This window comes from Petaurus breviceps, unplaced genomic scaffold (genome assembly GCF_028583685.1).
Source record: "Petaurus breviceps papuanus isolate PSGF00001 unplaced genomic scaffold, PetGlider_PUasm1.0 91133, whole genome shotgun sequence".
Taxonomy (NCBI): Eukaryota; Metazoa; Chordata; class Mammalia; order Diprotodontia; family Petauridae; genus Petaurus; species Petaurus breviceps.
Window position 1 is genome coordinate 68,969,089 of NW_027187419.1, and position 25,794 is coordinate 68,994,882.

The following is a 25,794-nucleotide window of genomic DNA, read 5'->3' on the forward strand; positions in this document are numbered from 1 at the left end:
ATGTCTATATCTTAAGATGACAAAATGTATACACATAAAATGAATGACAATAACATGCCACATATGATCAACTTGTAAAATGTTTGATACATATGACAAATGCAACAGGAGTTTTAGAAAGAAAAGATCAGTCTGGGTCAAAGTTTTCAAAAGAGGCTTCATAGAGAAAGTGAAAGAAGTTGGGCTTTCAAAGATGGGTTTGATTTGGATAGTTGTATATAGAAATGAGGTCATTCCAGATAGGGAGTGCAAAAGGAAAGCAAAGGCATCACAGTATAGAGGAAAGGATATTGGACTAATATTCAACCATATAAAAATGAAGAAGTTGTCTCTAAAGCCTCTTTCAACTTGGAAATTCTGTGATTCTGGGAGTTGAGAGGGAGCCATTAGGTTCACTTAATTCCATTTCTACAGCTAAGTTATTTTTCCTCGAGTCTCAGTTTGAGATACTAAATGTTGCTTGCTCATAGGCAACATAAACCTTCTATTAGAACGAATGTTTCTAGTAGTGTACAATAGACTTATTTAGTATTAATGTCAATGGAAACCCTATGCGCATTCTTCAATTTTGCAAATAGTCAAGTTAATATGATGTATTGATACAAAGAGTAGCTGTTTGAATTATGTCCTAAAGACAACTTGAGTATATCTCTTAAGTCCTTAAAGCAGATAAGTACTACATTTTAGGTAAAAAGGCATAAAGCTGTGAATTTCTAGACCTAGTTTGAGCTCTAAATTAATGCTCTATTTGTTGAGCCTTGTAGTTATAAAAACTTATCTTATTGATAAAAAAGGTATATATTACCCATCAGCAAGCAATATTTTGAAATGAGCATAATAGAATGCTTTATCATTTGTGGTAAAGGAACAAAAAGTATTGTTTCAAATAGTTGGAAAGAATATTAAATAAATCTTAGATCAGGAAGGGGAGGAGGTAACCTAATCCAACCTCATTTTATAGATGGGGAAACTGAGACTCAAGAGTGAAGTCATTTAATTAGGTAGTAGTAGAGGGGGATTAGAATTCCCAAGGCATGCCACCACTCCCAGAATAATAGAATTTTCAAGACAGAAGAGAGAACTTAGTACACTACACACACACATACACACACACACACAAATACTAGTACAAAGCTAGTATGCTGTGCTGCCTTTCTGCTCATTTATAACAGGGCATGCACAGAGCTCATCTACATACTTCTGGTAAATCACATGTGTTCGTTCAGCACCTAGGCACTTTGGGAATAACAGAATTCCTCAATGCTTTAAGTGGCCAGGTATGACTAGGTGCTGAAGGATTCTGGGGCTTTCACTTGACAAAGCAAACCCTCTTAGTAGCCACTGAGCAGCAAATTGATAACTCAATCGGCATTTAGAAAGGAGGAAAGTTCGGGGCTGCTAGGTGGTGCAGTGAATAGAGCACCAGTCCTGGAATCAGGAGGACCTGAGTTCAAATTCGGCCTCAGACACTTAACACAAAAACTAGTCGTGTGACCTTGGGCAAGACACTTAACACCAATTACCCTCCAAAAAGAAAAAAAAAAAAAAAAAAAAAAAAAAAAAAAAAAAAAAAAAAAAAATGGAAAAAAAAAAAAAAAACAAAAAACAACCACCAATAGTCCTAAAAAAAAAAAAAAAAAAAAAAAAAAAAGGAGGAAAGTTCAACCTCAGAAGAGTAGAAAAGAAGGTAGTTGGCAAAAGGAGGCAAGATAAGTGTAGCAATTAAAATATAACGCAAAGAGATGTTAAGTAGATTGGTGTGTGAGGTAAACTGATGAAACCAGAGGTTGGTTTCATTCTCCTAAGCAGTTAAGTGGAGCAGTGGATAGAGTGCAGGGTCTGGGGTTGATCTGAGTTCAAATTTTATCTCAGACACTGGGCAAGTCACTTAACCCCATTTGCCTCAGTTTTCTTACCTGTAAAATAAGCTAGAGGAAAGAAATAACAAATCACTCCAGTAGCTTTGCCAAGAAAACTCCAAATGGAGTCACAGAGAGTTGGACAAAACTGAAAATGACTGAACAACAATAATAACAACAAAGATGTTGGTACTTGGCAGAAGGGGAGGTTGGTGGGGTTGTTGTTAATGAAAAGGAAAGGAGGTTGAGTAGCTTGTCCTTATTAACAGGTGATAATCTGCTATAAAAGTTTTAATCTTTGAGTTGAGATATAAATAACTCAAATGTAATTTTTTTAAAAAGGCTGAAAAATCTCAACTGATATGGAGATTTTGCCATAATTCCATGACTGTTATTTGTGTTATAAGTGTAAACTGATATCCTTCCAGAGGAGGAGAAAGAACTTAAAGAATACTTCTACCCACTCCAGGTTGTTAGGGAGAATAAAGTGTTCTTAAAGGAAATAGCGGTCAAGAAGCATTTATTAAGAAATTACTACATACTAGGCACTGTTCTAAGTGCAAGAAATAAAAACACAAGTAGAAAGGTCAGCCCCTTGCCCTCAAGGAACTTGCATTCTAACTGGGGAAGACAATAAAAGGATGCTAAAAAGGGTGAGGATAGGAAAAGGACAAAGTATAGGTGAGGGGATATAGTAGACAGTTCAGAGTCAGAAACAGAGCCTAGAGTAGAATGAAGGCATGGCTGACCCAGGTGCTTTTCTTAAAAAGGAGGTTCTGGGAGGAACCAGTCAATTAAAGGAAGAAATTGCAGGGGCAGAAAGAGGCTTCAATGGAGAAAAAAATGGATCTGAGGTAAAGGAAGGGAAATATCACACTTGTCCTAATTTTGGAGAATGGAAAAGTGTTACACAGAGAAAGGAAATGAAAAAGGGCAGTTACATAATTAGAGCTTTAAAAACAGATTTGAGGTTCTTCCTGAAGAGGGAGCTTGATGCTCTGAAGAAGCAGCTGCTTGCTCTCCAAAGAATAACATACTAGAGCTATAGAAGCTCTCAGGTAAGAAAAATCATTAATAGAGTTATTAAGAATGGAGTTTTCAAGAGACCAAGGGAAACAATTCCAGTGAATGTGAAAAACGGAATTTGTCTAAAGAGGTCAAATGTGTATGCATAGGGAACTCACCATCCAACTAAAATTTTTTAAAAATAGAGAAAATGAAAGCAAGGCCAAAGTAACTAAGGATGGACACCAAAGCATGTCACAGTCCTATTAAAACAGTAATAAGAGCTAACAGGACATGTCAAGAAGAACTAAGGTTTAGAATTTTTTTTAGCTTTATTAGGAGAAAAAGGAGTATCAAAGAAAGTATGGAACCTTTGCTTAGAGTGAATGAGGCAAAGATAAACCCCAGAGACAAGGCAGAGCTGCTAATTCTTATTTTGCTTCTATTTCTCTGCTAAACAGAGTAACCTGTGCTAGAAGTGAGATGACAAAAACGACTGGCAAGAAATAAATAGTGAAGATAAGTAAGGAGAGAGTAAGAGAGCATCTAGGTCCCCAGAAGGCAGGAAGGTGGCACAGTGAATAGGTAGCAGGTCTTTAAGTCAGGAAAACCTGAGTTCAAATTCTACCTGATATTCCCTAGCCATATACCTGGAGCAAATCATGTGACTGCTGTATGCCTCAGTTTCTTCCTATGTAAAATGGGGATAATAACTTTATGAACCTTAAAGTACCATGCTTAGCTATTAACTACCACTATTATTATTAGCTATTATTAGTATTGATGAATTCAAATCACCTAATCCAGATGAACTACATCTCTGGCACCTCAGAAAACTGGCAGATGTAATTGCTGGATCACTGTCAGGAACATTTGAAAGAACATGGAAAATGTAAGAGAAGCAAGGGAAATGTACCGATTTTCCAAAAAGGGAAGAGAACAGAATATGCAGACTGTAGGCCAGTGAGCTTGACTTCTGTTCCTGTGGAAATTCTAAAATGAATCATTAAGAAAATGGTTGGTGAATATTTAGAAAGGGAGGTAATTATAAAGAGCTGAACTTGACGTTGTCAAGAACAAATTACTTCAGAATAACCTCATTTTCTTTTTTGACAGGATTATTAAACTAGTAGATGAGAGTAGAACTTATCACCAGGAAATTCATCATCACAAAATGCATTAGCTTTGATACCCACTTTCCCTTAGTTGTGTCTGCTCCTCTGATTACAGGGCTGGAGAGTGGAGCAAAAAATTTCATTCCACGCCCCATTTAAAGAGGCCTTAGAAGCCCAGACAACTCTTTATTTCCCACCAGCTGCATGCCTGGATTTGACTCCACCATTATCATGCTGGGTACCTTCTCCCCTTTACTCCCTTTTCAGCTTCCTTTGTATTGTCTCCTCCTGTTAGATTATAAACTCTTTGAGGGCAGGGAATTTTTCTTATTAGTATTCTCAGAGCTTAGCACAAAGCCTGTTTTCTAGTAGGCACTTTACATGTTTATAGTATCGCATGGCTTAGCTAGATTTTAGCAAGGCTTTTGCTAAGGTATCTTCCACTATTCTTGTGTATAAAATGAAGATGTGGACTATGTGATAATACAATTACAGGGACTCAGTTGGTTAGATGGCTGGACTCAGAGATGTTAGTGGTTCAGTGTCAACGTGGCAGGTAGTTTCCAATGGAATACTGCTTGGCCCTGTACTGTTTAACATCCTTTCAGTGACTTGGATAAAGTCATCAAATTTATGAATGACACAAGCTGGGAAGGAAGGCTAATACACTAAACAATAGTCAGGATCCAAAAAGATCATGACCGGCTAGAGCAGGGGTGGGGAACCTGTGGCCTCAAGGCCACATGTGGCCCTGTAGGTCCTCAAGTGTAGCACTTTGACTGAAAGAGGGCCACATGTGGCCTTGAGGCCTCAGGTTCCACAACCTTGGGCTAGAGTTTCTAGATGAATCTAACACACAATTCAGAAGGGATAAATGGCTTGCCAAACCTTAGATTTGAAAGGAAACTCACTATTAGTCATAAGTGTGAATTTTAGCTGCACTAGAGAGACACTGCATCCTGGAATAGGAAAGTGATACCATTGTATTCTACCCTTGTCAGCTTTTCTTGGATACTGTATTCAGTTTTGAGGTGTCATTGTTTAATGAATTGATAAACTGAAAAGTTAATGTCATAAGAGGATTGGTTGAAGGAATTGGCAATGTTTAGCTTAGAAAAGATGAAAATTCAGGGTAGATGTCATTGAGGCTTTTAAATATTTAAGTTGTCAGGTGGAGAAGGGATTAGACTTGTTCTTTTTGGCCATAGAGTACAGATCAAAGAGTAATGGGTGCAAGTCAGAAAGAGGCAAATTCAGGTTAGATATCAGGAAAAACTTCCTGTAATGAGTTGCTTAAATACCTTTCCTTAGAAGTCTTCAAGCAGAGTCTGGATACAACTTGTATGGTATGTTATAGGGGGACCCTTTTCTGTTTGAGTTGGACTAGAAGACTGTTTGGTCCTTTCCAAACCTCAAATTCTGTGACTCTGAATACATTCTAGGCATGGGGGCAGACTGCATACCTGTAGCAGCAGAGGAGGCCAAGACAAGAGTATAGTTCATTTTGTCCAGTATGCAGTGTGTGAAAGGAGTAGCATGAAATAAAGCTGAGAAGGTATGCTGAACACAGACTATGTCGTTCTTTAAGTACCAGGCTAAGGAATGTACAAAAGGCAACTCGGAGGCACATTTACAATCCCTTACAGGAATAAATTCTGTGATCTTAAGGATTTTGAGCAGGGAATGAAATGGATAGATGTAGGGATTAGGAAGAATCATGTGACAGCTCTATCTATTCATACGAAGGATAGACTACATAAAGAGACCAGTTACAAAGTCATTGCAGCTGTCCAAGTGAGAAGTGGGTGTGAACTAGGGTGAATGGAGATGAGAAAGATATTGTGGTGGTAGACTGGACTTGGTAACTAACTGAATGTGTGAAATGAGACAAGAAAGTAACATGATGTAGTAGAATGAATGCTGATTTTAATTCTACCTCATGACTTTGGACAAGTTACTTAGCCTTTTTGGCCCTCATTTTTTTTTTCATCTATAAAATGAGGGAGTTAGAACTACATAACTTCTTAGGACCTTTTCCAACTCTAAACTCTAATTGATCCTATGAAAAAGTTTGCAAAGTGAGTCTTGGTGCCAAAATGGAAATTGTGAAGGATAGATTTACAGAAAAGTTTTGTTTTGTTTTTTTGATGGATTTGAAAAACAAGCAGGACATGCAGATGTTTCTTGGTTTGAATTTCCCTATCTCTAAAAAAAGGTGTTTGAACTTCCGAAGTTCCATCCAATTAAAAATATATATGCTTCTCTCACCATTGCCTTCAACCTTATTCTCAGTTTGTACCACGTGCCTACCACACTTAAATTTCTCCTGATTTAACATTAGAGGTGGCAATAATAACTGACAATTATATAACACTTTCAGATGTGCCAAGAACTATATATATATATATATATATATATATATATGTTTGCTTGTCAGAACAGCCCTGTGAGGTAGGTAGGTATTATTCCTATTGCCATCTACATTTTATAATAGAGGCATACAGCATTTCCGTTGACACTTCACACAATTTGTGTCGTAGGTAGAATCCGAACCTAGGTCTTTCCTGACTTCCAAGTCTAGCACTCTTTACCATATTTCATCCTATATCTCACCTAATTGACTAAACTTTAGATTTTCATTACTTTGCTTCACTAGAAACAACCTCAAAGTAGAACTTAACCCTTTGAAGGTTATCACTGGTTATCATTGAAAATTTCTGGGTTTTATTTATCACCAACATATACGACAGACTAAGGCACAGAGGTTTCATTTGAATTGCAAAATACCTTATGTACGCTAAACAAAATATTTTGATGATTAACAAATAGCTGTGTGAACCTCTAATTTTCTAAAGTAAATATGCCATAAAGATATACCCCCTCAAAGTACTTTGCAGTTCTTGGAATTAAACAAATCAAGGGCATTTTATTGCAAAACTGCAAGTGAATGTTTTTCATGGAAGCAGAGACCTCATTAAGACCCAGGAATAAGAGATCTCATTCGTCTGATGCAATCCTCTTAAAGCACACTTAACCTTTACCTCTACAGTCAATGCCAAAAGAAAAATTAAGGACGCTGCTGGAGACCCATTTTAAGAATAATGTCCTAAAACAGATCTCCACAGTTGGAGTGTACAATAGACCAGCTTTTATTCAAATTAGGGAAGCTCAAGTGTTTCAGCCCATCTGCTGACAATGGCCTCCTTGTAAAAATCCAAGCCCGTGGAGGATCACAATTTAGGAATGCGCCCGTAAGAGGGAAGAGGCCCTCTTTCAGGGAGCTGCGGGACTTCACGGGCCAGAGCTGACGCCATGGGCTGCATCTTAAATGATTCATTTGAGCAGTTTGGTCATTACGCCAAAGAACCATTGGGGGGTGGGGGTGGGAGGGGTGAGGGGCGGGTTAGTCATGGGCAACAATTCTCAACAGTTTTAATTTAACCCGCTTTTTCCCCTCATAAAATCGCGGCTGGCACCGCCCCCGCCCAACAACAAAGTCCTCTCTTTCCCGGCTCCACTCGCCACCGCGGTTGTTTTTGGCCCATTCCCTCGGCCTTCCCCTTCCGCCCTTAAGGGAGGGGGCAGACTCTCGCCTCAAGGCCGAGCCCGGGTCCCGAGATGCCTCGCCCCTGCCCACTGCTCACGCGGGACGCGTGGGCGCCAGAATGGGCCGAGCCTAAGGTTCCTGCCAGGGTCGCCAAGAGACTCAGGGACTGCAAAGGCGTCTGGGGACGCAGCAGGCGTCAGTCACACGCTCTGGGCCAAGGTACTGTGCCTGTCCCGCCCCACCCCCCACCGTGGGTGCGCGCGCAGCCCTTCCCCGCCACGTCCTCCCTCACCCCCACCCCCATCCCTCCTCGCGCCAACCGCTCGCGCGCGCAAAAACACTGATTGCCCCTAAGTTCCGGTCACAGCCCCAGCCGCGTCCCCTAGTGGTAACCCACTTGAGGCCCATGTAGCTGCACTTTAGAGATTAGCGCCTGCGCACTGCAAAATGGGGGGGAGCGAAGAGAAGGTTCCGGCACCACCCTTCTCAGTTCTCCTTGCGTCTGGTGCTTGGGCTACCAAGTGCTGCAGCGCCATCTGGTGTTGGGTGTTCCGCCGTTGGTGGTGGAACGCGCGTGTGCGCGCGCCTTTGCCCCCACCCTTTCCTCCGAACGTTCCAGAGAAGGCATGGCCCTAGCGCAAAACTCTCAGTTCCCTTCCCCCCACCCCCTCCCTGCAGGAGGAGGCGGAGCCTAGAGTCCCCCACCCCTCCTAGCGTCTAATCGCCTGGCCTGGCATTTGGAGGGGCTTTGTGGTTCCCGCGCATTGCGGGCCTGGCCGTTGGGTGTGGTGGAGGGGGCTGAACTGAGCCCGTAATCTTCCTCAGGCCCCAGGCTAGCTTTCCGGCAGTCTCCCCCTTTTCTCCTCCCCACCTCGCGGCGCCTCCTACGCTCCCGCCCCTGCCCCCCCCACCCCCATCCCCCGCTCCGTGTTCTCCTTTCTTGCGGGTGGAATGGGTTTTCGGGATCTCAACCCGCTTTTCTGCCCACCCTAGGCGGGAGCATCTCCTGTGCAGCCTTTGTCCCTTTTTTCTGTGGTCCCGGCTGCCATGTCTTAGCCGGCCCAGGAGAGGCAGCCTTTAATATGGTGGCCGGGAGATGAACACAGTCTCTGAGGGATTGAATCCTAGAAAAAATGAAAGCGGGAAGGGACTTTCCTGTAATGCGACCCCTCTCATTTGGCCACGGGTCTCGCAAGGTGGGGACGGGGCGTGAGGCGCGTTCCCTGGGCCGAGCTGGGGCTCTCCCCGTCCCCTTTGCAGCACGGTCTCCATTATGGCCTGGTGTACTGCTGGGGGACAGGTGTCGCAAAAGTTCTGGGGCATCTGCAAGCTATTAAAGCCCGAAACCGCAGTGAGGATTTTGGTGCATCCTATACAAGGCGTGTTTTGTCCTTCTCTTTAGAGTTTTAAAGCAAAAGCTGCCCTTTGAAAAACTGAATCTTGATAACAATCGGCACACAGGTGGGGTAGGGGTGGGGGGAGGAGGGACTCCGAAGACACTTTGAAGACCCAGCTAGGGAGGCCACGGGTGAAGTGGGGAAGCAGGACTGCCCGGGCAGGCGCTCGTATGGGTTTAAAGTGAAAACATGACCATCCAGTTGCTGCCTGGCTTAGCTAATTAGCCGTGATAAGTAAGAGCTAAATTCATTTACTTCTAGCCGAAGGACCAACCTCCAAATTTGGGTGCCTCTCTTCATACCCAGGAAATGAATACACCTGCTTCCTTCTCTAACAATCGACTTTACCACTCCATTACAACCGACCCAGAGGAAATTTGCCTGGGCCACGGTACATTTACATGTCTCTTTTCCCCTTCGTAGTTGAAATGTATGGGAATCTTACGACACCCATGATATGCAAACACAAACAGACCACTATTAAAATAATTGTTTATGAACCAATATCAACTGTAGAGATTGGAGAAGTATGGACGTTTCTCTGAAGAACTTGACAGCAATCTCCAAAGTAAGTAATATGTTTTTTTAATAGTTGTTAAAGACACTAGTTTAGAGTAAAATCTCATTTGTTTCACAAAATAATAAATTAGTCAAGATAAAAATAAGCCTGCAAAGAGATTAATTGAATCTAGAGAGGTCAGATCATTTTGAGACCATTTGTAGGTGAAACCAACAGATGTGAGAAAGATCATAATTAACTGGTACAATTGGACTCCACCATGGCATTGTAAAGAAATTAGCAGTGAAATAGTCTTTACAAAATACAGAAATCTGCTGGAGGCAACACAATTTTAAAGTTAATCAGAGTTTGATTTTCCATATTTTTCAAAGGGAGAAGGTTTCCAAGAAATAGAAAAGATCACAGGCCATACATACTATTACCAAAGAAAGGCAACAAAAAGAAAAGACACCTGCAACTACCAATCAAAATGTGTGTTGCCTTCCCCCATAAGAATACAAACTTCTTGAAGGTAGGGACTCTTATTTCTATTCCCAATGCTTAATACAGTCCTTGGAACATAGTATGCACATAATAAATGTTTTTTATTCGGATGCACATTGAAGTAGGAAGGATTTTGCACATAATTTTATAATCATATTAAGAAGTGTCTCAGAGAGTATTATATCCCATTGTGCAGTTTACTGATTTTTTTTAAAGAAGCATTTGACTTGATAGATTAAATAAATATAGGTTTGAAGGCTATACTCAAGCAAGCTATCTAACTCCTATGTATATTTTAATAAAAGGCTGATGGAGGAAGAACATTCTGGGTGTGGGGAAACTGTGCAAAAACAAAGATAGGAGATAGAGTATTGTATGTGAAGAACTGGCAAGAAAGCCAGTTTGGCTAACTGTAGAGTGCATGAAGGTGGAAATCTTGGAAAGTTAGATGAGAACCAGATTATAAAGAGCTTTACATGCTGAACAGAGGAATCTATTTGATCCTAAGAGGTAACAGTGATGCATCAGACTTTATCAAGGGAGTGATATGGTCAAATTTGTACTTTTGGAATATCACCTTGGCAGCTTTGTGGAGTGTGGAGTAGAAAAGGGAGAGACTGCCATCAGGGAGAAAAGTTAGGAGGCTATTAAGATACTCCAGAGGAGAAGTGATGAAGATTTCAGCTTAGGGTGGTGGCCATGAAAGTTGAAAGAAGGGGATGGAAGAGAGGTGTGGAGGAGAAATTGACAAGACTTGATAATTTCTTGAATGTGAGGGTAAGGGAGAGTGAGGAGCTTTGAGAGGTCAAGAAGGACAAGGATTGAGAAAAAGCGATTATATCTAGTAATTAAGAGAACACTTTTGTCCAGACTTTTCTACCATGGGGCAACTGCCTTTTCCCTCCATCCCTTGCAGCCCCCTTTACTCTCTGGACTTTGCCACCATGGTTTAGCTGTCTTCTGGCAGCTAGGTCCCACAGTGGATAGAGTGCTAGACCTGGAGTCAGGATGACTTTAATTCAAAGTCAAACACTATCTGTGTAACTCTGAGCAAATTACTTAACATCAGTTTCTTCAACTGTAAAATAAGAATAATAATGGCACCTATTTATCATAGTTTTGTGTAGATCAAATGGGATACCATATGTAAAGTAATTAGAACAGTGCTTGGCAAAACATATAACAAGTAATTAAATGAATGTATTTTTCCTTCCTTTTCCCCAAACCCTTGTGTTTATAGCTCCCTTCTCCTACTGGTGTTCTCAGAACCTCCACTTTGAAGAAGGACCCAGACCCACCATCCTTCATTCTCTAGATTTTGCCACTGTGTTCCTGCACAGGTACGCTTTTCAGCTTAGCTCTCTTTTTTTACGTCTTGTCTTCCACTGTTAGAATGTAAGCTGTTTGAGGAGAGGACCATCTTTGGTTTTTGCTTATATTTGTACTTCCACTGCTTAGTATAGTCCCTGGCTAATAATTGCTTATAAAAATATTCATTGATGACTTCAGGGAATACTTTGGAAAGAGCGGTTTCACTTGAGTTATGAAGTCAGAAAACGTACTGAAAAGTATGGAGAAGTAAGAGGAGAGTAAATAAAGACCACAAGTATAGACATATTACAAAGTTAAATGGGGGAGAAAGTTTGAAATCATAGGTTTGGGCCACATCACATGTTATTGTCATGTATATAATTACACACAAACGTATATAATGTGGGTGAGTTGGCCTACAGGTGCTCTTCCTTGGAACATGTACAGATATTCTCTACTACCTGTCAAATAAGGGTGGGGGGTAGGGAAGAACTGTTGGGGCTAGTTTCGGGATGTATCTAATTAATTGTTAAAGGACTTGTACTAAAATGAAATGATGAATCCTCTTATTGACTGCTAAATCAGAAGAATGGCACTTTAGGGGCTGTGCAAAAGTAAGATATAGGCCTCTTCAAAGATATCCTTCTGTCAATAAAGCACATAAACTACTTGGAAATACAGTGCAGAGTTGAATTGGGCAGAGTTAGAGGCACCTACTCCGTCTCCCCTTGCCTTGGCTTCTATGAAGTCATAAACACATGGTCACTTCTGACTCTTTGTATTTGTTCTTTCCTGTTTTTAGGTGATTGAATATCCTGTGGTGGTTTTGTTCTGGACTAGTCTAGTGGTAACCTTGTGAGTTCTGAAAAGCCCAAAGGTCTTTTGTCTCTGGCATGGCACTGGCTGAAGTGAGAAAGAGGCAGAGAGAGACAGAGAGAGACCCCTGCAAATATCAAGCTTGGTTGTCTGAGAAGATAGTGAAGTGAAATGTGAAATACCTAATTAACATTATTGCTCAACCGCTTTACTTTTAAGTCTACGATGAGGCTTAAAATATTAGCCTCCTGACCAGTTATAACTGTATTTATAAGTTAAATTTCTTAATGCTATTCTAATCATTCTGTAAATGTATACTATAATTCTTTCTATGTTTAGCATATCTCTATTCATATGTCTATATGTAGACCTAGTTAAATACAGATTGATATGTTATAAACATATACATAATACATATATATATACACATGTTATACATATATATGGTCTTTTTTATACTCTTTGCCAAAGTCTGCTTATTGACTTCTCAAACATTCTTTAAGGGTGCAATCTATTCATATATAAATAATTTTCATAAAGATTATATAAATATGGGAAATTAAATATGACCTTGCATTCAATGTCATGGTATAATAACCAATTTAAATTGTCATTAGCTGGCTTGCTGTTGACCTGTTTGCCAGCTGGCAATAGCATTTCCAAAAATATTATTGTCTCTCTTTTATAGACATTTAAATTGTTCATTCTCCTATCTTGGACTTTCTTATAACATTCTCTTTTAAGTCTGTTTACCTTCTACTTCATAACATTTGGAATATGATTTATTTATGAAGTTACAACTTTCACAATATATTTTAAACATTAAAATTGGTCCTTTTACAAACTCATCCTTGAAAGAAAACAAAATATGTTTTTCAAATTAAAAAAAATATTCTGGCTATATCCTGATACAGTGAATTTATGTGTTCTTAGTTTATTGCACCAGAAATTTTGTTAAATCCCAGACTATGTGATAACATATTTTTGTGCTTATCGATCAGAATGCAAATATTTTATTAGCCACATTTCTCATTATATTTGTACCTGAAGAGATTCCTCCCATTCATAAAACTAACAGTAATAATATAGGTTATCTGCTTGAAACATTATAATAGCCAATACCATAGAAATGAATTGAAATGCAGTATATGTTGATGTTTACTTGATTTTTTTGTTCTAAATATATGCTTCCAAAGGTCAATGAAGACCAAGAAAATAGAAATTTTGTACTTTTTCAAAAATTTAAAATTATAATTATAATTCCAAACAAAATTTTGGCATATTGTTTGAATTACAGAAGATATGATTGAAGAGTAGAGAAAATGTGTTTATGGTATAGAACATTTAAGGTGTTCTTTATCCTGGTTACTTACAGGATCAAAACAAATGTTATCAGTTATGCTTTGTGCAAAATATAAAAGCTGAATGATAAAATGGTACTTCTACTCATAGAAATGCCTTTTCAAATTAAAGGTTTACCTCAAGTGGCATTTCAATAACATAAAGCCAATTTCAAATTGATTTTAATCAACCTACACTTGTTAAAGGAAAATTACAAGGCAAAGATATGTAGATTAGCTGCTGTTGAAGGAACTGTGGGTATATTTCCCTCTGATTTAAGAGAAGAAAATATCATGAAAGAACCACTTAAATAATTTCTTGCTTTAAAGTACATAATTAGAAAGCAAAAGAGAGTAGAAATGCCTGAGGCATATGTATATGTGTGTGTGTATATATGTATATATATGTGTATATGTATATATGTGATGAGACCATACCTTGCCTTGGCCTTCCCAACTGGAAGACAAATAAGATTTAACAAGCAATTTTTAATATATTTTTATTTTGCATTTCCTAACCTGAAGTTGCATATGAATTAAAAAACAGTACTTTGAAATATATTATAGTTCATGCCATTTAGTAATAACATTTAGTCTACATTCCTTTTTTCCCAAACTGGAAAGACTGAGCTCTATTGCTACTCTGTTAGACCTGTAATCTTAAATAAAACTATTTAACCTCTCAGAACTGTAGTTTACTCTTCTATAAAATAAAAATAGTAATAAATGTCCTTCCTACTCCACAGTATTGTTTTAAGAATTAAGAGCTAAAACTAACAATTTTTGCATAAAGGGCAAGTGACATGATATGCACTCTCAAATCACTTTCTTAAATTTACTTGGGATTGGAGACCCTGGTGCTGAGGTCAAAGTTGGAAGAGCTGGTTCAGGTTTTTTAAACAATTCACTTAGACCTTTTCTTTAGCCAATGGGAGCTTTATTAAACACAAAACCATTCAGGCTTGAGACTTAGCAAGGAGCTAAACAAAGGCACTGATAAAGCAACCCTTAATATTATTTTTAACCCTTTGGGCACACCTTTGTTTCTACTGGGACATTGCCCTGTGCCCAGAAGTGAGACACCTTAGGACTTGAAGAATCCTCAGAACAGCACTTGAGAGCTTTGTATCTTAAGTCTTGATTCTTGCTAAGTAGTTACAAAGCTTACTTGTTTGTACACTGTTGAGGGACTGAACATTCTGTCAGGGCCCTGTAAATTTTGACAGTCTGGCTGGAGCTGAGCCCTAATTCCCTCCACCCTCCTTATAGAGTGAGGTAATTGAGTGAGATAATTCATGTTAAAAAAAAACCAAAACACAAAAAAACCTTTACAACTGTAAAGTGCTACAAAACTATATTATTGTTCATAATTGTATCACTTGAAATAAATCTTTATTTTGTAAAATATTCCATAATTCTGATATTTTTACTATGTCAAATGAGTGAACTGTTTACACAACAAAGGAAATTTTGTATATAATGTTATTTTTAAATAATAGCATCAATTATATTACAAAGGGAAATATTTAAGGAAACATTTTTAATCACCTTAAGCAATTTAAAAGTACTATTTACATATAAACAATTGATATGCTAACTATAAATTATTATTTATTAAATCAGATTACCTTGGCAAATCTACTAGGCAATGTTTTGTAATCTTAATTTGAGTTAGTATTTGTACTTGAAATGAAATTTCATTTCTAGAAAAATATTCCAGGATTCACATTTTTCACTAATTAAGCTTAGTCTTTCCCCAGTTACTAAATAGATATTTTTGTGTGTATGAGCTCTTACTGTATATAGGTATTCATTTAATAAATCAATCAACCTCACTTGTCGTTTATTTCCTCACCAATGAAATCAAAGGATTTTACTAGCCAGAGGCAACATGGATACAGTGAGGCAAACATACTTAAATGCTGCTCAGGTGTTGGTTCTATTTTTGGGCAGGTCCACTTTTCTAAGAACCATTTTCCTCATCTATAAAATCAGTCTAGTATTTTAGGACCTAGCATAGCTTACCACTCTACTGTCATACTTTTGAGAACAAAGGTTCTAAGTCTGTGCCACAATGAATCATCAGAATAAATCTTTAGAGATATTTTTATACATGTGTAATTTCATATTTAATATTTTAGAGGGGAAATCCTATTAGCATTGACTTTTTAAATAAGCATTATTTCTAGTCTGTGGAACATATATAGGTTCAATTGACATAGTTTGGGTAAATGACTAGACTCAATGACCTCAAAAGCCCCTTCTAGCTCAGACATTTTGTGATTCTGTTCCTTTTGTTCAGGGCTCTGTGATAAATGAGAGAATATTATCAAGGATGTAGCTACCATTTCCCTTAGGAAATAGAATTTTCATTGCTCAAAACATTTGTTGTTGTCTTTACCTAAATCCTCAGGCAGTTTATAACACAATCCATGCAGAAAACTTCCCCAAAGACACATAATCTAGAGGAACACAGAAACACTCAGGCAAGGTCACTCAGCAATACTGGATCTGTACAGCTACACCATTCATCATCCATGAAGAAATCTTACTTGCCTTCCTTCCTTCCTTTCCCATTCCCTCCCTCACTATTTCTACAGTCAACCTATAATGGCACTGTCTATAATGAATCTGAACCACAGATTCTAGTAATAATTCTAATAATCCATGATTATTTCTTCTGCAAATAGACCATGTCAGTAAGAGGCAGGCTTGTGTCCTTGTTAGTGATATCTGTGGTGACTTTATCCCCTACCTCCCTATATTTGAACTGCTTTGACTCTGATTGTGGTAAAGGATTTTTTATAATGTCTTATTTGCTCCCATTAAACTTTACATTTCATTAGGGAAAGGAATATGCTTTTATTTCTGTTGTATCCCTGCATATGTCCTCAGTCTGTATCAATAACCAATAATTCTGTTTGTTGATTATCCCTTAACTAAAATATAGTTCATTTTTTATCATCTTTGGAATGAATACAGAATAAAAGGATGACATGATATAAAGCAAAACCTGTAATCAAAACATAGAGCCAATAAGTTGTATGCTGATAGTATATTAAATGTTATATTATTTTGTTGAATGAAGTTGGTAACTGATTCTACAATTCCTCAAGGTATATACCTAATATTATAAGACTCTCTTACCAGTTATAAATGTGTGGCATAATGAAAAAATAACAGTGCTGCATGAAATATTATTGTATTTTATTTTCAAATAATGATTCATGGGGTTTGGTATGTTTATTAGATTAGGGCCGCGTGATGGCAGCCTTGCTTTCAACTGTATTTCCTATGATTACAAATTGCCTTTTAGAATCATTCTATGAATTTTTCTTTCCTCTTATTTTTCAATAACAAATATCCATGGATAAGAATGTGTAATGAATTCCATCTTATATGGTTAGCACCTGAAGAGATGAGAAACAAACTGATACATTCAAGTGTATGAGATTTTTGCCTAGCAGGTACCTTACCTACTATAGATTCCCTTCTTTTCTTTCTAATTTAATACTTATATATTTATATGTTCAATCAATTTTGGAAAGATTTTTCTACTTTTTGTTTCCTGCCGGCATGTAATTTTTGTTTCAGTTATTGAATAGAGCCCTATATTATCTTTTAAGAAACACTGTCTTTTTTGCAGTGTCTACAGTTCTCACATATATACATATATGCACATATACACACATAAATAGACATACATGTAAAACTATATGCAGAATAAATATAAAGAGAATAAATACAAATAAATTCCATATAGCTAAATACAATGCAATTTGAGAGGAAGGGAACTAACAATTGGAGTAATCAGGAAAGGCTTAAGAAAAAAAGTGGTACTTAGACTGCATCTTGAAGAAAGAGAGTTCTATGAAAGCATTGGTGAGGAAGGAGTGTCAATGCAATGTTACAGAGACAGGAGATGGATTATGTAAAAAAAAAAAAAAGAGGGAAGGCTGGTTTTGGGGAATAGTGTCCAGTGAGGCTGTAATGGGCAGGCCTTACTTGGATTGGTGTTCTGTTAAGTTTAGGTTCAATATTAGATAAAAATGAAACATTTGTAGGTCATTCAACCTAGAAAAGGTTAAGAAGAGGTGGTTTACCTAGCAATTGTATAGAAAGGATACTCGCAAGGATGCCTTAGTATTTGGCTTATAGAGACATGGTGCCCTAACCTCCATATGTAAATGGTTTTGGTAAGCTGGTCCGCATACAGCAATTCACCTGGTCTTGGGACATACAACAAATCTGAATAGCCTAGACTCCACAGGGGTGCCCCTCCCTTTTTTCCCTTAGGTTACCAGAAAAGCCACATCAGTATAGCCAGAGGCCACCAGGAAGCAGTTATCAATGGAGACCCATTTGAGACAACCCCCTGAGCTAGTCAAACCCCAGCTCTTTGCCTTTTAGAGAAATACCTAGCCTAACCTACCTGAGAGCAAGGGAGTAAGGGAAGGGGTGGGGAAGGACCTTGGCAGATAGTGATTTTTTCACAAAGCTAAAAAGATAGATTGGGCCATGTTGTAGGAGTTTGAAAAGCTATACAGAGGAGTTTGTTTGATCCTAGGAAGCTATAGGGAACTATTAGAATCTGTTGAGTAGGTGAAAAGAATGGTCATATATGCACTTAAGGAGAATCACTTTGGCAGCAGTGTGAGGGGGAGAGATTTGAGGCAGGAAGGCCGATTATGAGGTTGTTACAATAACTCAGATGAGAGATGGGAAGAGCCTGAACCAAGGTTATTGTTACATGAGTAGAGTGAAAGAGTCAAATGTGAGAAATGTGGAACTAGAAACAGCAAGATTTGGCAGATGATTGGATATGTGGGGTAAGGGAGAGTGAATAGTTAAGGACAATGATGATGTGTGAGGTGTGGGGACCCCAAAAACCCCTTACCCAAATTTTAAAACTCAGAGGCATCTCAAGGTAGGAACAGAAAGCATTTATTCAGTTCTCGTGAGAAAAAAGGGTGTAACCTTCACTAGTGGAAGGAGGTGTGTTATAGAAGACAAAGCAAGGTTATGTACCCTAGCACAAACAAGCCCCCTCCCAACACTATCCCTCACCCCCACTGGCTGAGAAGCAGGTTTACAATCCAGGCTCGAAAATCCTCTCCAAAGACAAAAAACAAGGAAACGGTACAGCCAATCCAAAAATACGTGTCCTTATTTGGCAAACTTATGACTGAGGTGGGGAAAGGGTCCTAAAGGACTTAATGCTGATGTGGCAGTAAAGTATGTCCTTATTTGGCAAACTTAATGCTGAGGTGGCACTGAGGGGTCTCTCTTGAGTTCCAAGTCCTTGGGAATCATGTGATTTCCAGTAAAGGCAACTCAGGCCTGTTCTCATGAGAAACCTTACTAGATTTTAGGGTATAGTCTGAGAAGTTTTCACCTCTCTCAGTGAGGTTGTGAACCTAGAAGACTGGTGTACCTTCAACAGAAATAGGGAAGTTTGAGTTTTCTTTTGGGCATGTTGAATGTGGGATGCTTCTGTGATGGCATACTTGGAGTGAGGAAAGACCTGAGTTTAAATCCCATTTGATACCTGATAGTGTGATTAGGCCTCTCCAGTATCCCCAGCAATATCATAACTGACAGGCTAGATGAATGGGGAAGAAGTATCTTCTTCCTGACCTTAGCTCCTATTAGCTTTAGTGGTCTCATTTAATCACAGAATTGAGGAAGTAACTTCCTATTATATTCTGAGGTTAGCTTGACCTCACTTCAGTAATTCTATCTTCTGGCTAGTGACAGGAACAGTTATTTTTATGTCTTCCTTGTTACACAACAGTTTTATATTCAGCTGTAGTAGATGGATAGTAGGGAATGTTGTAGTAATAATAAATAATATGACTAAGGGCCTTTCCATGAAGGCCCTTCCTCCAGAGACCAAAAGGGGAATTTATTTGGAAAGCAGAATAATACAGTAAAAAGAGGAGTTGAATCTAGGGGGTCTAGGTCTAAGAATTAAAGAGACCGAGCTTTGAAGCTTAGGTCTGCCACTAACTTCTTAGTTTCTTCAATAAAAAATAATCTTGAAGGCAGGAATTGTTTTTGTCTTTGTATATACAGATTTTAGCATAGTACCTGTCAAATAATAGGTGATTAATAAATGCTTCTTGACTGATTGAAGACCCAGCTCATATCCTGCCTCCTCAATAAAACCTTCCTTACCCCTCTAGATGGAAATCATCTGTCTCTCTCCATTGCTTATTGTGCTATAAGTACTCTCGTACTTATTGCCTATAAAGATTTTTTTCCCCAGTTAATCAGGTACAGCAAAACTTTAATATTCACAAAGACCAACTTTCTTGTACATTTAAGGGTCCATAATGTCTCTAAACTAGGACATGGGGTAGAAAAGACTCTGAAAACAACAGAGAAGCAAAAGATCAGAACATTAATGTAAACTGCCAACCTGGCTCTTTGCCTCCAATTTCTGCTGTAGGATCACTTAACTTCTACCCCAGGAATCCAGGATGTCACAAGCCTTGCAAGGACTGCCAAAAAGGTCCATAGCTTGCTGTCAATTTAGCCTTTCTTCTCATCTCATACTGACTTTACACTTCACTTAACGTCATTGGGTAACACTTACTTACTGTGATTAATCTCTCACGGGGTATTTAAGTTCCCTAGTAATTGGCTTCCTGTTTTGTTTTCCCTGTCTGAGTCTCTGCTTTAGTTCCTATCCTGGCATCCCAGTTCCTTCAGGACTTCCTTAGCCATCCCAGAACTAGAGTTATGTCCCTTAAATCCAATTTTCATTAATTATATCCACACTGTTGTCTAACTCACCAGCTTGCCTTACCTGGAACTGTGCTCATTGCCAACTGATAGATTCCCCAGTTACCATGTATTGCCCCCTAGTTAGGCTAAGTATCTGTTGAACCTCTATAGTCTACCACATATATATCTGTGCTTCCTAAATGCTGCTGAGAACTTCCTCAATAATCCATCCCTCCCCTTTGAGTGTATCTAGACTTCAGTCCATAGCCATACCTGTCTGGGTATCAAATAAACCTGATTTTAATAATTATGCCTGATAGATTGAAGAGAAAAAAGATAAGGATAACTTAGAATGCCTGGCCTTGTGAAAACCTGAGAATCTGGGGAAGAGCAAGCGGAATAGGAGACAAAAAAGATGAGGAAAGAAAATAATGACGATAAGGAATTTGTTAATAGTGGCAACATAATGATATGGGACTTGTCAAAAGTTAAGTTTATTGACATATAACAAGTCTTATGTGTATTTTTGTCTGAAATTATTTGGCTGAAATCACTTGTTTTATATAATTTGACATTTGAGTTCATAAGATTTTTACACCTACTCTTTGATTCATCATGAAACTACAATCACATTAAATACTAAAGATTTATTTGAGTAAGTCTAGCTTTGGTTATAGCTTATGGGTTTTCAGTAGAGTTTAAGTCAAGTGAGATCCTAGGGCCACTGATGTTTATCTCCATCTCTTTGATAACTTTCTTGCTTTATCATGACTTGTGACCTGATAAAGAATATGTTCTAGTATTCCAACTCTATTTGGGAATTTCTATAATTCCAGGACAGTTTTGCTTGTCATTATTTCAACGTATTTGTCACTTTGTCATTTCCTCAATAGAGACAACCTTTCTAGGCCAACAGGAAGTAAAAAAAAAATCTCGGAAGCAGTTTTAGGTGAATGTTTTAAAATCTGGTGAAGTTGCCCAGATCTTGAAAGCTCACCTGGACTTCTGACATCAGTTTTGGGTATATAACCTTGAATAAAATAGTGAATTTCTTCAGTAAAAATTACCCTTTTCAAATATTTGATATTCTGGTTTTTGTGCTTACTCAGAATAATTTTTCTTCATAACAGTGGTTAGTAGCTATTTCTTAATGGGCTCCTCTCTGTTCTTCCAGCCTTAAGGAGCCTCCACTGCCATGTCTTTTTGAACATTTTTGTTTGTTTCCTAGGAAATAATTAGGCTATTTTAGAGCAAGAATTTATCAGTTCTTGATTTTTTTTACTTTTGGTTGAACTTTCCTTTACATGTTAGTGTGGCTGATCCTGTTTTATTGTGGACTTCAATGATCCTTGAAAACACATGACTTCCCTACACTAATTGCATGGCAATATCTGTAATGGTCATTGAAATGTACACTTTCATGTAAATGATATTTACACATTTTCTTACAGTAATATTAATTTCCCCAAATGCTAGAATTAAAAACATGATAGCAATGAAACAGCACAAACTCTTGTATTCCCCTGACAGAAAACTAACTGCAGGTGTGTTAACCAGCTCAATTAGATTTAATCTGGTTAAGGTCATATGTCCACAGTTAGCCTAGTGTTAATAGAAGCACACAAACAAAATCATTGCTGTTGCAAAATGCAGCCATATCAAAAGTATTGATTGTCCCAATTTGGACCATGAGAATTGAAGTAGCAAGTAGAAACAATAGGAGAGAAGATATCCAGTGATGAAGAGACACCAAAAACCTTGACATTTCAGTCTGGAAGAGGATGAGAAAGGAGGAATGACAATCTATACCTCAACAGCCTTTGAAGGAACTAAGACAGGAATCCTGAACTTCTCTGAAAATGTGTTTTGGAGAAAGGATGTAATAATTACTGTGGTCAAATGTGTCAGTATGTCTCACTTAAAGTATAATAGCTTATGTTTATAGTTCTTTTTGGTTACAATTTTACATGCTGTCTACCACATGTATACCACTGACCTCCATGATACTGCCCTTCTTTCTTGAAGTAATTCAGTACCCTGGCTCACAATATTTCTCTCCAACTGCTCCTGCCTTCATATCAGGGGACTTAAACGTAAATATTGATACTCCCTAAAACACCCTAACTTTCCCAGTCCTCACATTTCCTGTGACCTGTTCTTCTATCTTACCTTAGCCATACACAAAGATAATTCTATCCTTGATTTTACCATCACCCACAGATGTACAACTTCCATGTTTGTGAAGCCTGAAATTCTCTTACTGAGTTACACTCTATTATCATTTTACCTTGCCCTCTGCCTTATCCTATCAAATCCTATCCTTCATCCATACCATGACCTTCGATCCCTTGACCCTTCAGTCTCTTCCTAGACCCATCACCCTTGCACTAACCACACTCTCCTCTTTTCCCTTGGTGAACCAGTCCAACTCTACAGTTTTCTCTTGAATCCCTTGCCCTCTTACCATATAGCCATTTGTGTCCTACCAGGCCTTAGTCTTGCTTCACTCCCACCTTCTGCTGCCTTCTCTCTGATATATATGCTGCTGAATGAAGCTGGAGAAAATTGCAAGACTATGTTGAATGGGTTCACTACCAATTTAAATTATAAAAATAAATGGGTCCTTAAGTGGGCCCTCAGTACTGCTACAAGGCAATTTAAAAAATTTTCTCTAACTCACTATCCCACACAGCAGTGGATCTTCCAGACCTTTTTATCCTTCCTCAAGCCTCCCATTGATCCCCCTCCCCCCTCCCCTCTTAACTGAGAATCTTGCCTCATATTTTATTGAAAAAAAATTGAGGTTATTTGCTGTGGGTTCCCTCTCCTCATCTCACATCACCCAGACGCCTTCTTTCATTATTTTCTCCACCCCTCTGTCATGTAATGAGGTGGCCCTACATGTAAGTGATCCCATCCTATCCCGTCCTTTCTCTCCCCTACCTCCCCAATCAGGGTTCAGTGATTAGCTGCTCCGCATCCCATCTTCTCTAGCAGATTGCCCTTTTGTCATCTCACTTTTCTTTTTTCATTTTCCCTCTGTCTATTGGCTGCTTCCCTGCTGCCTACAAACATGTCCATGTCTCCCCCATCCTCACAAAAACCCTCTTTAAATCCATTCATTCCTGGTAGCTATCATCCCAAATCTCTCCTCCCTTGGGGCTAAACCCCTTGAGAAGGCCATCCGCAATAAGTGCCTACACTACTTTTCTTCTAATTCTCTTACAGACTCTCTCCTACAGTTTGGCTTCTCATCTCTTCATTCAACCAAAACTGCTCTCTCCAAAATTACTAATGATCTTTTAACTGCCAGATCTAATGAGCTTTCTAAATCCTCATCTTTCCTGAGCTCTCTGCAGTCTTTCACAGTGTCAGTCACCCTCTTCTCCTTGATGCTTTCTTCTCTCCAACTTTTTGTGACACTACTTTCTCCTGGTTCTCTTCCTACCTATTGCTTATTGGATCTAAACTAGATGTCCAGCAGACATCTTAAACTCATCATGTACAAAACTGAAATTATCTTTCTCTCTAAATTCTTCCCACTTCCAGGATTCTCTATTTTGTACATAGTTATTTGTATGTTTTTCTCCTCCATTAGACTGTGAGCTCCTTAAGAATTTTTTAAAATGTGAATATATTTGAGAGTATTGCCCCATTTGGAGATTCCCCACATCCTATCCAGGTCCCTAATAGTTACTTCTGGGTTCTCATTAATCCAAAATCTCTGTATATCACTCTCACTCTGCATCTTAGAGTGTTTTTGTCGCTGTTCAGTCATTTTTTGGTTGTGTCTGACTTTTCATGACCCTGGTTGAGGTTTTCTTGGCAGAGATATTCTAGTAGTTTGCTATTTCCTTCTCCAGCTCATTTTACAGATGAAGAAACTGAGGCAAACAGGGCTAAGTGATATGCACAGAGCAATTATTCAATAAATATTGTTTGAACAAGGTTTTCTTCAACTGAATATTCCATTTCAGCCATTGTCTACCTTAGAAGAGAAAAAAAAATCTTATTTATGCAGCATGACCTATATTTATTTTGCTCCTTCCCCCCCACACACAAAAAAATGCGCTAAAGTATTCCATCAAAATCATTCTTTTTTGCTTGATCTAAACCAAATTTTTGTCATCTAAATGCAAAGAAAAAAACTTTCATTTTTCAGAGTGGCAGGGACTCTGCTTCCATTTCGATCCTAGACCAAGTCAATTTAAAACAAACTAAATACATAGAATTGATCTGATCTCTAGTTTTCACTAGTAATTAAAATAAAATAAGCTTTCATATGAAGCTGTGACGGCTATAGTATCTTTGTTGTTGTTTGCCTTCTACTGTTTGGCTATAATATACCACAAAGTAGTCATCCTCCTTGACTCTTTATTCTCACTTACCTGGCCTCGTCTCCAGTCAGCTAACAAGTCTTAATGATTCATCACACACAGCATCTTTTATACATCCCTTTCCCTGCATTCACATGAGCCCCTGCTCTAATTCAGGGCTTCTTTATCTCTCTCCTTGAGGACTGTAATAGTCTCCTAGTGTCTCTGCTTCCAGTCTTTCTATTCTGTTCTCCACATAGCTGCCAAGTTGGTATTCCTAAATCACAGGTCTTATGATGTCACTCTTCTGTTCAGGAAGTTGAGTGGCTTACACTATTGATTCCAGGATAAGTACATATTCCTTTGTTTGACATTTAACAACCTTCATAATAATGGCTGAGTAAATTTCCTTCTGGGGAAGCTAGGTGTTTCAGTGGATAGAGCAGTGGGCCTGGAGTCAGGAAAACCTGAACTTTTTCATGCTATATGGGATAAAAAAAAATATCCCATTATTCCCAGAGATAGGTCCGTCCTTGTGTATTGCAGAGAAACATGAGAGACAACTATGAACTATGGGACTTTAACATTTTTTATACTCTTCAGATGGTGTGGCAAGAATGGACAAAAACAGGAACAGCTAAAGTTTAGCACTACTTTGTTTTCTTTTGGGGCCCTAATGTTTGCAGATTCATGGTCCTAAAGATTGTGATTTAATGGACTTTTATCTGTCTTTTTTATTATGAAGTCTATATTTCAGTAACTAAAAAGATCCTTCACTTCATCAGTATGGGCTTCCTCTACTCATTCAGGCTGCATCTCTCTGTGTCTTATGTAACACTGCTTCATGAGCTGCTGTGGTCAAAAAATTTAATTGATTGGAGGCCAACTTCATGGCTCCTTGCTTAGCAGGCCATTCTTGGGCCTGCTCGACCTCAAAGCCAGTCAGGTTTGGTAAGATCTGCCTATACTTGTGTTCTGCTGGCCTAGCCTTTGGAAATCACAAATGGCTGTGACAAGCAATTAGGTAAGACTTTATTGGAGGAGGAAAAATATAACACCCTGAAAAATGTAAATTATAAGATAAAGATGATGTCTAGCACCATTATAGAATTTGAATAGCAATATGGTAGAAGCAGCCTTCTGATTTACAAGCAGTTTTAATTACCTAGTACTTTTAGTTCTCATAATCCTAGACTTATACTAGTAGACAATTTCAGAGCTCTAAAAGAATCACTCTAAGCACTTTACATTCATGGGAACATGCCAGATTCTTTCCCTTGCCTAAGTCCCTTTCTGGTAGCAAATTAAGGGCTTAGGGATACATCACTATTTTTTTTTTCAGGCTATTTGATTGTG

General features: G+C 38.5%; 1 protein-coding gene and 1 pseudogene across 4 annotated transcripts in view; one reads left to right on the plus strand and one right to left on the minus strand.

Moving 5' to 3' along the window:
• LOC138155417 (biogenesis of lysosome-related organelles complex 1 subunit 2 pseudogene) overlaps positions 1-1,609 on the plus strand; it is a 964,561-nt pseudogene extending 962,952 nt beyond the window's left edge.
• STARD13 (StAR related lipid transfer domain containing 13) overlaps positions 1-25,794 on the minus strand; it is a 750,493-nt gene that overhangs the window by 522,883 nt on the left and 201,816 nt on the right. The window lies entirely within an intron of this gene.